Source organism: Xenopus laevis, chromosome 7S (assembly GCF_017654675.1).
Source record: "Xenopus laevis strain J_2021 chromosome 7S, Xenopus_laevis_v10.1, whole genome shotgun sequence".
NCBI lineage: Eukaryota > Metazoa > Chordata > Amphibia > Anura > Pipidae > Xenopus > Xenopus laevis.
In genome coordinates, this window is record NC_054384.1 from 10280767 (window position 1) to 10292586 (window position 11820).

The window sequence follows — 11820 nt, forward strand, 5'->3', positions numbered from 1 at the left end:
GGCCCCATACCTGTACATGTATAGATAATGATGTATGAATAAAGCTCCAGAATTACCGACCAATAACCATAGCATAAAAATTTCTGTCCTGATTCAATAAACCTATGATTGAATTCCGAAATGTGTAAGGTGTAAGATCCTTGCAGGAGTATGCAATAAGTCGGCTTTATGTTTGATCGGAGTGCCGTCCATCGTTTTGGCTTCTGATGTGGATTTGAACAGTCGGGACGCTTGCGGACTGAGCACCCGACGGAGTAAAAGGAACAGTTTAAGGGAAGGTGAGCTTAGAGCGGTCCTTTTGGTTTGACCTGATTCAATAAACACCTTCCAAAAATTATACAAAACCATGTTAGGGCAGAGAAACACGCTCAAATATGGGGAGATTTAGTCGCCCGGCGATAAAACGACTCTTTTTCGGGTGACTTATCTCCCCAAACTGCCTCCCGCCGATGGAGTGGCACTCGATGCGCTTCATTTTCCGAAGTCCCCCGAAGTTTTACATTCTAGCCGGCGGGAGGCAGTTAGGGGAGATTAGTCGCCCCAAAAAAGAGGAGATTTGTTGCTGGGCAACTAATCTCCGTGAATCTGAACGTGTGTCTCTGCCCTTATAAGTATGGCCATATTTATGCTGCAAAGCAAATTCCTATAGGGGTGTAACCACAGCTAAATTGTGCCGTATACATTGTGAAGAGAATAGAAGCGAAAAAGGCGCCGTTACTATAAATACGTACAAAAGAGCCATATTGTGACAGCCGGGCATGCAATAGAAAGAATAATTGCAGCTTTATTTAGATGAATTATTCTTTGCTCATGGGAAATACACAGCACCACAATGTACATTTGTCTTGTTTCAAAAACAGATTCATATATAAGAAAATCCATTCTGTGCTTACAAGCAAGTATACAAATATAAACCTTGCATATCATATATAGCGTGTACAGGTATGGGATTCGTAATTCGGAAACCCGTTATCCAGAAAGCTCAGAATTACGGGAAGGCAATTTACTACACACCACATTTTAATTATTCACATTTTTCAAAATTCTCTTTTTTCTCTGTAAAAAAAAAAAAATTATGGGATCCATCATCTGGAAACCAGTTATCCAGAAAGTTCAGAATTATGGAAAGATTGTCTCCTATAGACTAAATTTTAACCAAATAATCAACATTTTTAAATTATTTCATAATAAAACAGTAGCTTGTACTTGATCCAGACTAAGATATTATCAGTCCTTACTGGAGGCAAATCCAGCCTATTGGGTGTATGTTCTAGTAGACTTAAGTTATGAAGATCTCATTACGAAATGATCCATTATCCAGAAAACCCCAGGTCCCGAGCATTCTGGATAACAGGTCACATATCTGTACCTTGTACTTGATCACAACTAAGATATAATTAATCCTTATTGGTGGAAAAAAAAACTATTGGGGTTATTTAATGTTTGAATTATGATTTGGCAGACTTAAGGTATGAAGATCCAAATTATGGAGAGATCCCCTAATCCAGATTGTCCCAAATTTGGAGAATTCTGGATAAGAGGTCCAGTATTATTATATATATATATTATTTAAACAAGTATTATAATAAATATAATAAGTATAAATACACAGAGACTACCTGTCATGTAGTAGGAGAGACAGAAGGAAGGAGGTCCCTGCCCCGCAGAGCTTACAGTCTAAGTTGGTGGATAACATACAGGCACATATTGGAGGGACTATGGAGGGAATTGGATTAGAAATGCTGCATTTTATACAGTGAACTTGCTGTACCAGCAGAGAGGTTCAGCAGCCCTTTAACAGTAATGACCCATGCCTTCAAAATTGTCTACTGCAGCACCCTATCTTGGAAATGTTAGGCCAGTGATCCCCAACCAGTAGCTCGTGAGCAACATGTTGCTCTCCAACCTCTTGGATGTTGCTCTCAGTGACCTCAAAACATGAGTTTATTTTGAATTCCAAGCTTGGAAGCAATTTTTAATTGCATAAAAACTAAAGTTGGCCATAGACGCACAGATAATATTGGACAAAACTAATTTTCGTACCATATTCGGTGCGTGTATGGTGGGAAAAGAGCCGATCAATATCGGTCGGCTCATTGATCGGGCTGGACGGAAAATTTTGATTGGGTGCCTTTGAAGGCACCCAAACATCGGCCATTGTTAAGGTGGCCATAGACATAACAATTACGATCTTTCTTGGAAAAGATTTTTCCAAAAAGGATTGTTTGTTTCAATACACACGCGTAGAGCTGAATCCTCAGATATACAGGTATAAACAATAGAATTCTACCTGTATCTGATGATTCAGCACTAACAATGGGCGATGTTTGGGTCCCTTCAAAGGCACCCGATCAAAAATTTCCGTCCAGCCCGATCGACGAGCCGACCAATATCCAAGTCTTCTGCCGATATCGGTCGGTTCTTTTCCCACCATAAACGCACCGAATATAGCATGAAAATTAGTTTTGTACGATATTATCTGTGCGTCTATGGGTTAGTGCTGATTCGTCAGATACAGGTAGAATTCTATTGTTTATACCTGTATATCTGACGATTCGGCTCTATACGTGTGTATTGAAATGAACGATCTTTCTTGGAAAGATATTTTACAAGAAAGGTCGTAATTGTTACGTCTATGGCCACCATAAGTATACAGCCAAGTAGAGTCTCCTGTAGGCTGCCAGTCCACATAGGGGCTACCAAATTGCCAATCACAGCCCTTATTTGGCATCCCAGGATACTTTTTCATGCTTGTGTTGCTCCCCAATTCTTTTTACATTTGAATGTGGCTCACGGGTAAAAAAGGTTGGGGACCCCTGTGTTAGGCCATCTTTTGAGTGGCAGGGAGACTGGGGTGCTGTTGAGAAGCTAAGTGTAGGGGGCTTTGCAAGTTATCAGGTAGAAAAAAGGTTCATCTGTCATAAAAGCTCATGAAACTGGTACATCTTGGCATAGAATTAATTATGAATTGCAATTTTTCTTTTTCTAAAAAGAAACTAAAATAAAACTAACAGGCTATCCCTACTGCAGGACACTCAGTTGTTGTTGTTTTTTTTGTGGATTGAAACATTGCTCTACAAATTAAAGATCTATGTGCTGTGAACCAGCAAGAAAAGAAGCTATAGGGGGGCATTTTGGGGGCACAAGTCTTCACTGCTAAAGAGCTATGGTCCCCCTGAGTTAAAAAAGATGACCAAAACAGAACCTGTAGCATTTCAGCTACTTCTTTGTTAAGCTCCATCTTATAAATGTACGTTTACAATAAGAAAACTAATGATTATAATATAGTGGTAGCAGGTCCCAGGGCAACAATCTTTATGCTGTGTACAGTTATTCACAAGGGAACAAGACATTTGCTTGAGCTGCTGCCTGATTTCCATACATTGCTTTGCATATCATGTGTAATATTACAGTCACATTCTCTAAACATCAAATCCAGAAAAGAATCCTTGACACAGACACAAAGACAGACATGGATGTCCATGCATGGATTAGACCACGAACATAAAAAGCAACAGTTTGCTCACTGAATGCACAAGACTTACTGAAACTGGTCAGCTGCTGTGTAGCCATGGGGGCAGCCATTCAAGCTGAATAGGGAGAAAAGGCACAAAATACACAGATAACAGATAAGTTATTTAGTATACAATGAGAATCTTCAGAAGGTATCTGTTATCTACTGTGTATCCTGTGCTTGATTGGCTGCCCCCATGGCTACACAGCAGCTTGTTTATATAAACTATAGCAGTACTTATCTGTTATCTACTGTGTATCCTGTGCTTGAATGGCTGCCCCCATGGCTACACAGCAGCTTGTTTATATAAACTATAGTAGTACTTATCTGTTATCTACTGTGTATCCTGTGCTTGATTGGCTGCCCCCATGGCTACACAGCAGCTTGTTTATATAAACTATAGTAGTACTTATCTGTTATCTACTGTGTATCCTGTGCTTGAATGGCTGCCCCCCATGGCTACACAGCAGCTTGTTTATATAAACTATAGTAGTACTTATCTGTTATCTACTGTGTATCCTGTGCTTGAATGGCTGCCCCCATTGCTACACAGCAACTTGTTTATATAAACAATAGTATTACTTATCTGTTATCTACTGTGTATCCTGTGCTTGAATGGCTGCCCCCATTGCTACACAGCAGCTTGTTTATATGAACTATAGTAGAGTTTCTGAAGCACCAGTTTTACCAGTGCAGCACAACAGTACATTACATTGTCATTCCTTTAAAACACAAATTTTTTGGTGTTACTGTTCATTTAAGAGAGATTGAGAGAATGCGGTACCGGTTATTAAGTGGTGCTCAGCATGAATATTATCTCAATTTTATGGTTTAATCACATTGAAATATTCAGACATCAATGGCAGTATGTAAAAGCTATTTGCCATGGGAAGAAAAACATAATACAGGTATGGGACCTGTTATCCAGAATGCTCGGGACCTGGGGTTTTGGAGATAACAGACCTTTCGTAATTTAGATCATCATACCTTAACTACTTCTAGTAAGTATAGTAGGAAGTCATGTAAACATTAAATAAAACTGGTTTTACTTCCAATAAGGATTAATTATATCTTAGTTGGGATCAAGTACAAACAACTATTTTATTATTACAGAGAAAAAGGAAATCATTTGGATTATTTGGATAAAATGGAGTCTATGGGAGCCAGCCTTTCCGTAATTCGGAGCTTTCAGGATAACGGGTTTCCGGATAATGGATCCCATTCCTGTACACTGATTGTTCTGGACAAGTGTGCAACCCTACTGGGAAGGTTCCAGGGAATGTGTTCTACCTGGTTTGGAAATGTGTCAAGACGAATAAAACGATCTTGTCTTATGTTCTATTAAAATAGAAATGAGAATTATAGGCACAATGTAGATGTGGAACAAGGCAGACCCTACTTTGTTTGAGGTGTGTGTGATATGAGCTCAGATTGATCTACTAAGGCAGGGACTGATTTGAATGATGAAGAATATCTGGCACTACATAAAACCAGGATAATAATCTTAATAATAAGCCTCTTTAAAGCTTGTTCAGTATGCCCCAAAGACTCAATCAATCAAGGTAGTAAATTATGGGTTCACCCTGTTCCTGAAACTTTTAAAAGAGAAGAAAGACTAAACTGATGACAATTAAAATCATTCTTTCACACCCTATTACAATATCAGCCCACTGAGATAATAAAAAGTTGTCTTTCTATGCAAGTGAATATTTTTAAAGACCTATTTAGTAATTGAATGATTATTGTGTCGGACGTATTATAAGGCATAATGTAAAACCCAGACTAACGCTTCATACATTTATGTACAGGTGTGAGATCCGTTATCCAGTAACCCATCATCCAGAAAGCTTCAAATTACGGGAAGGCCGTCTGCCATATACATTATAATCAAATAATTCAGATTTTAAAACATGATTTCCTTTTTGCTCTGTAATAATAAAACAGTACCTTGTATTTCATCCCCCCAAAAAGATATAATTAATACTTATTGGAAGCAAACCAATCCTATTGCGTTTAGTAATGTTTAAAGGGAAATTGTCACCCTAAAAAAAATGTCAAACTATTTTTTTATCATGCATTAAGCTTACTTACACTGCATTTATTATTTAAATTTTGTTTGCTTCCGTCTTGGAATTACACAATCACAGCTTGCAGGCAGGAGCCATTTTGTGTACACTGTTAAGACAAGTTGTGTATCACCCCAAAATCTTGTGTATGCGCCCAACTGGGGGACCTAATACCCATAGACATTGCCCTACACATTTATAGTGTGAGGAGAAAGGAAGAATGAGGGGAAGTGTTGAATGGAAAGTGAAAGTAATTGACTGCCCCACCTCTATGCCTCAGGCATTGAGGCAGGTCAGGTAATATTTGATTGACAGCTCAGATATTTAAGCGCCTTTATAACAGATGGATGTTTTAATGAAAAAAAACTATTTGGGTTCCATGTTGAATTTGCAAACGACTTCTGTTATACAGCTTTTTAGGTCTAGGTGACAGGTCTACGTTAAAGGATTTTTTAGTAGGCTTAAAGGGATACTGTCATGGAAAAACATATTTTTCTAAAACACATCAGTTAATAGTGCTGCTCCAGTAGAATTCTGCACTAAAATCCATTTCTCAAAAGAGCAAACAGATTTTTTTATATTCAATTTTGAAATCTAGACTTTTTAGCAATTTCCCAGCTGCCCCTGGTCATGTGACTTGTGCCTGCACTTTAGGAGAGAAATGCTTTCTGGCAGGCTGCTGTTTTTCCTTCTCAATGTAACTGAATGTGTCTCAGTGACACATGGGTTTTTACTATTGAGTGTTGTTCTTAGATCTACCAGGCAGCTGTTATCTTGTGTTAGGGAGCTGTTATCTGGTTACCTTCCCATTGTTCTTTTGTTTGGCTGCTTGGGGGGAAAAGGGAGGGGGGTGATATCACTCCAACTTGCAGTACAGCAGTAAAGAGTGATTGAAGTTTATCAGAGCACAAGTCACATGACTTGGGGCAGCTGGGAAATTGACAAATTGTCTATAGCCCCATGTCAGATTTCAAAAGCGAATATAAAAAAATCTGTTTGCTCTTTTGAGAAATGGATTTCAGTGCAGAATTCTGCTGGAGCAGTAATATTAACTGATTCATTGTGAAAAAAATTTTTTCCCATGACAGTAACCCAAGGTATGGCGATCCAAGTTATGTCCTGAAAACCCTAGTTCCCCATGCACGGAGCCATTGTTAAGCAACAAAAACACCCATAATCCCCCATTGTGCCAATACCCTTATAGCTTAATTTAAGATGCAGGTGCTTTATCCTTCTTGCAGTTTACGGTATCTTTAATCTATTTATTTCTCCTGTGAAAAGCAGGTTTACAGTAGACATTCATTTGTCATGCCAATTGTAGATGAACCCCATAAATTGTATACATTTCTGCATATCCCCATCGTTTTTTTTTTAAGTTCTGCTGATCCTGATTTATATGTGGAACAAACATCCCTTCAGACAGTTGAATCATGTCAGTCCAGAGTCATATACTTTATAAAAACATGTCTGTTCCCATACTGGAGGAAAGGAAGGCATCTGGAAGGATCAAGTCTAAAAAGGTAAATTGCCATTTGTAGGACCATGGCAGGTGGTAGGATGAGATCTGGCAATATGGTAAGGCCTGGCCTTCCCAGGTAGACAACTAGCCTAGTGGAATCAGTCTCAGATCCAGATTACATTCAGAATGGATCAATTTGAACCCACAAAAACAGTAGCAGGACATCTCTACTAGTCAATTCAAATATTCAGGTGCCCAAGAGACAACCAGCAAAAGGCAATCAGCTCTAACAATAGCAGGATCTGCCCTCACCACAGTAGGAAACACACATCTCTGATCTGTATAGATCTGAAAAAAGTAGCATTGATAACAACATCAAATATTGTGGTTTCCACAGTAAAAGAACACGGAGAATTAAAAAAAAGACCAACAGGAGCAAGTGAAAAGTGGCTTTCAGCTGGGTTGTGCTTATTTCTTTGTGCGTACAAGTCACTTAATTATAGTTTACAGAGCAAACCATTGTAATTTGTTATAGAACAGGAACGCAAATACCTGACCTTTACTTATGAACTCTTCTATAATAGCCTGGAATACTGTATGCTTCAAATACCTGGCAATTTTGTGCAATGTAGTCAGTTGCCATATTGTTCCTTTCTAGCAGGAAGAAGTTACTCCTCCCACAATAAGTCAGTTTGCTAATGTCATAAAGGAACAGAGATTCTTCTCCTCCCATACTTTTGTCTATGTGATTTTGTCAATGAGGAATCTTTTATCTGCTTACTCTGCCTTCCCACTTTCTTAAGCAACGTTTTGCATACATAACCCAATAATCAGGGGATGGACAAGGATAAAGTGACATTTAGGGGGTTATTTATTAAAGTCTGAATGCTAAAAACTAGAAAACTTCTAATTTTTTATTTATAATCGAGATTTATTATACCCCGAAGCTGCAAAAAGTCTGAATCTGAAAATCCGCCAACTCAGACCTGCTAAAGTTGTATAGAAGTCAATGGGAGAGGTCCCTTTCCTATTTGGAAGCTTCTGTGGTCTGTTCTGGAATTAGCCCGAAAATCTGAATATTTTGGGCAAAAATTCGAAAAGTGCAGGCTTTTCGGGAAAAAGCCTGAAGAAATCGCAATATTTAGGTTTTGCTTGAGTTTTCCCTGATCTATTAAATCAAGCTTTTTAAATAATAAATATGGTCGAAATATGTATACCTGCCCCACCCACAGGTATACAGGCAAATCCATACAGAACAGTGTAATTGGAACTTTGACACAAAAAAAAACACATTGTAACACCATTAAACAGTTCCTAGAATTGCACCTATCCTTCCCCTTCTAACTATAGTTGTAACCTATGCAGGTTCCTCTGCTGCACCTTCTTCTAGTTCTGGTCCTGTCTGCTACAGTTACATCAAGGGCCTTTTGTATTGTTCAACCCAAAACCAATTGGACTTCAGACTTGGCTTCCAAAAACATCAATGAAGATATTTGCCCAAAGCTTCATTGAACTGGCTTTAAGGCTGGGTCAAAAAAACCCTCCACAGGCCGAAAATCAGGGACTGTCTAAGGTATTCTACTGCCGACCTTCTGGTACGTGGTAGAGTCTACAAACTGCCAGTCCAGGCCTGTCCCCCAACCATTGCTTCAACCCTGCCCCTACCTGGATGGACCGTCCCCACAGTTTTGTAGACTATGGCCAACAATAAGTGGATGACTCTTCTTCATCTATAAAAGTCTAGTGGGTTCTCTCTCCAAAAGTCAGTCCTACTGTCTTAATGGGATGCTATCACTCCATCACTGTTAGTCTTTATGGGGTGAGATGCCAACTGAGTTTCCTTCCCCTGTGTTCAATCTTCTATTTATTGGTCAAGTTTCTCCTGCCTCCTGGTACCCTATGGAGTGAGGTGTCTCCCCCACTCTTTGTTGCTTCTTCTGTCTCAGTCTCTCCTACATTACAGTAGCTTATCTTAGTCTAAATTGTCATTGCAATCATTTATAAAGCATAAGGATATATTTGCAGCACTGTACATAAAAGTACATAACTGACATACAGGCAGACCAATACAGTAGGTGCAGTGAGGGCACTGCCCACAAGAGCTTACAATTTAAAAGGTGGGTTTCTGAATGAATAACATCTAAATAGATCTACGTGGGCTTCTCCTGTCAGCAAAAATTCTGAATGGGTGGGGAAAGGCCTTCAATAAACCGTCAATCAACCATGAACAATACAAAGACACCCACTACTGTCAGTCAGTCCCTTGCCCTTGTGGAATGGCTGGCTGTCAGTCTGTCCCTTGTGGAATGGCTGGCATCTGTTGTCAGTCTGTCTCTTGCCTTGTGGAATGGCTGGCTGTCAGTCTGTCTCTTGTGGAATGGCTGGCTTCTGTTGTCAGTCTGTCTCTTGTGGAATGGCTTCTGTTGTCAGTCTGTCTCTTGTGGAATGGCTGGCATCTGTCGTCAGTCTGTCTCTTGCCTTGTGGAATGGCTGGCTGTCAGTCTGTCTCTTGTGGAATGGCTGGCTGTCAGTCTGTCTCTTGTGGAATGGCTGGCATCTGTTGTCAGTCTGTCTCTTGTGGAATGGCTGGCATCTGTCGTCAGTCTGTCTCTTGCCTTGTGGAATGGCTGGCTGTCAGTCTGTCTCTTGTGGAATGTCTGGCTTCTGTTGTCAGTCTGTCTCTTGTGGAATGGCTGGCTGTCAGTCTGTCTCTTGTGGAATGGCTGGCTTCTGTTGTCAGTCTGTCTCTTGTGGAATGGCTGGCTGTCAGTCTGTCTCTTGTGGAATGGCTGGCTTCTGTTGTCAGTCTGTCTCTTGTGGAATGGCTGGCTTCTGTTGTCAGTCTGTCTCTTGTGGAATGGCTGGCTGTCAGTCTGTCTCTTGTGGAATGGCTGGCTTCTGTTGTCAGTCTGTCTCTTGTGGAATGGCTGGCATCTGTCGCCAGTCTGTCTCTTGCCTTTTGGAATGGCTGGCTGTCAGTCTGTCTCTTGTGGAATGGCTGGCTGTCAGTCTGTCTCTTGCCTTTTGGAATGGCTGGCTGTCAGTCTGTCTCTTGCCTTTTGGAATGGCTGGCTGTCAGTCTGTCTCTTGTGGAATGGCTGGCTGTCAGTCTGTCTCTTGTGGAATGGCTGGCTGTCAGTCTGTCTCTTGTGGAATGGCTGGCATCTGTCGTCAGTCTGTCTCTTGCCTTTTGGAATGGCTGGCTGTCAGTCTGTCTCTTGTGGAATGTCTGGCTTCTGTTGTCTGTCTCTTGTGAAATGATTGGCATCTGCTGTCAGTCTGACTCTTGTGGAATGGCTGGCTGTCAGTCTGTCTCTTGTGGAATGGCTGGCTTCTGCTGTCAGTCAGTCTCTTGTGGAATGAAATACCCCAGGCTGGTCTCCATCATATAAACCTACAACTCCCGGCCATGATGCTGGCAGATGAGGCAAAGATGCCCAGGTGTTTAAGACACTTTTTATAAACCTGATCTGCAGCTTCAACTCCCTCAAAGAAGCAGAGGCTTCCAAAGAGCTGCCCTTCCACACAAACCCACCCGCAGTTACCTGCACAGAGCGGTCTCATAGCTGCGCGTATACAGTCTCTCCCCCGGTGCTTTTACCTCCGCTTTCCTTCAGTTTACACGATCAGAGTTCTTTACACACACAACACACACCCCACACGTTACGTCTTCAGTCCCTGCCGCTCCCTCTCTCAGCTGCGCCCTCCAAGCCTCGGCCTGACACAGTAAAACATGGCTGCCACTCTCATACTGCCAACCAATCCATACACAGAATCCCAGAAACGTCATAGAAGCACCGCCCCTTCTGGGAGAGTCCGGCCCTATACCTGGGGGCGCGGGAATTCTTACACTGGAAAATGATAATTTAGCGTAGCCAATAGTAGGCGGAGGAATTAGAATTCTTTAAAAGCTGGCGGGTGTGATGGCCGTGTCGGGACGCGTTTATTAATACTGGGGCACATTTATTAATACTGGGGCACATTTGCTCCTGTCAGATAAGTGTGATGATCAATCTCTTATTTGCTTTCATTATTTTACCTGAACCTGACTGAAAAAAAGCTAAACGCTGATTGGTTGCTATGGGTTGCTGCCCAGTGTGGAAAAGGTAAGAGAACTCTGAGGTAAATATTGACCCCAACCCCGGGGAAAGTGACAGTAAAGTATCAAAATGGCGTCACCTTAGCAGATTCTGAGATCACAGTGGACATTGGAGAAATAGGGTATATATAGTGAATAAAGTACCCCCTCTTGTAAAATATAAGGATATTATAAGTTAATGAGGAGTTTCATGACCATATAAAAACACGAGTTACTCCGAGGTAACTTCTCATATCCTCATATTGTGCAACTGGGGGTACTTTATTATAATACACAAGTTTCAGTGAGTCATGTGACAAATGACATCAGAACTCACCGTTTATAACTGGTGACATCAGAACTCACCGTTTATAAGGATATCATTTACAAGCTATTCATGGCTTTTGTGTATTATAAAGGGATCATTATGACCCTTTCCTTTCAGAATTTGCCAGGAGTTGAGCAGATTTTGAATAAAACTGCTGGGAACCTGGGGTCAGGGGTGGTCCTGGGGCTGCTGCCGCCCCACTCGCACTTAAAGGAGTATTCAACCCTACGGTTAAAAAATCCCTACATAAACCATCCTTCCCCAGCCTAAGTGTTACCTTGGACAAATGCCCCTAACGTTTTACTTACCCCGTCGGTGCAGATTCAGGCATCGGAGTTCACGGGCGCCATCTTCAGCCGCTTCAATAATTATCGG

The 11820-nt window shown here is 41.0% G+C and overlaps 1 protein-coding gene across 2 annotated transcripts in view; it reads right to left on the minus strand.

The window, feature by feature from the left end:
• Positions 1–10765, minus strand: part of plekha1.S (pleckstrin homology domain containing A1 S homeolog) — a 53712-nt gene extending 42947 nt beyond the window's left edge. The window contains exon 1 of one of the 2 annotated variants that reach the window (XM_041570499.1): positions 10585–10765. The gene's annotated coding sequence lies outside the window, so the exon portion shown is untranslated. 2 annotated transcript variants of the gene reach the window in all.
• Between the last annotated feature and the right edge of the window lie 1055 nt (positions 10766–11820).